Source organism: Oxyura jamaicensis, chromosome 1 (genome assembly GCF_011077185.1).
Source record: "Oxyura jamaicensis isolate SHBP4307 breed ruddy duck chromosome 1, BPBGC_Ojam_1.0, whole genome shotgun sequence".
In the NCBI taxonomy this organism is placed as follows: Eukaryota; Metazoa; Chordata; class Aves; order Anseriformes; family Anatidae; genus Oxyura; species Oxyura jamaicensis.
In genome coordinates this window covers 160,522,015-160,522,884 of record NC_048893.1, presented here as the reverse complement: position 1 = coordinate 160,522,884, position 870 = coordinate 160,522,015, and the positions used below count along the sequence as shown (strand labels likewise).

Sequence of the window (870 nt, the reverse complement as noted above, 5' to 3'; positions counted from 1 at the left end):
TTCTTTCTTTCTTTCTTTCTTTCTTTCTTTCTTTCTTTCTTTCTTTCCCCACAGATAGAACTCCTCCACTGTACTCAACCCTCTTCAGAAATAAAAGGACATCTTTCTTCCATAGAGGTCACGCTCTAAAATTAAAAAGATTGAGGATTTAACACCATGTAGCCTAGTTTTATATTTGACTGAGTTGCTGCAAGTTTTGCTGTCATATGCCACATAGGAACAGGCTTGACATTTTACTTTTTGGTAACACCACACCATTTTAGTATTTATTATTTGGACAGCAATCGTTAAATGTATTTGATAAACCCTGATGGACAAAAGATGTTTTCAGAGCGACAAGAAACTCAGAGCCAATAAACTTCTAATCCTGACTTAATAATCCTTACAAATTCCGAGAACATAAGACATTTTTTCCTTCACAAATTTATTCATATCTGATACTGTGTACTACTGTTATGCTTTTTATATGATACCACAAAAACTCAAACCAAAACTACCCTAGAGTCATTCAAAATATTCATAAGAACAGAGCTAAAATATATAAGACAGAATCCACTTGAATATTTAAATTTACAGTGGCTTTACAGACAATGTGGTCAGAAATATCATTCCAAGTAATAATCTGCAAGAAGTAATTCACATAAAATCTCTTAAATGCAGGTTAAAAGATCAGGTTGGTACCTTGAACAACTTTCTCCTTTTGTAACCATACTAAAATTAACTGAAAAAAAAACCACAACTCTTCTAAGAGCCATTTTTATAAAATTTCAGCATTTCAGACCAAAACTGAATTTCAGATTATGTACTTTTAGGTAACACACACACTCACTTAAAAAAAAAAAAAAAAAAAAAAAAAAAAAAAAAAAAAAA

The 870-nt window shown here is 30.8% G+C and overlaps 1 protein-coding gene across 18 annotated transcripts in view; it reads right to left on the bottom strand.

The window, feature by feature from the left end:
• The window catches only part of MYCBP2 (MYC binding protein 2), a 194,981-nt gene that overhangs the window by 53,633 nt on the left and 140,478 nt on the right, over nt 1–870 (bottom strand). The window lies entirely within an intron of this gene.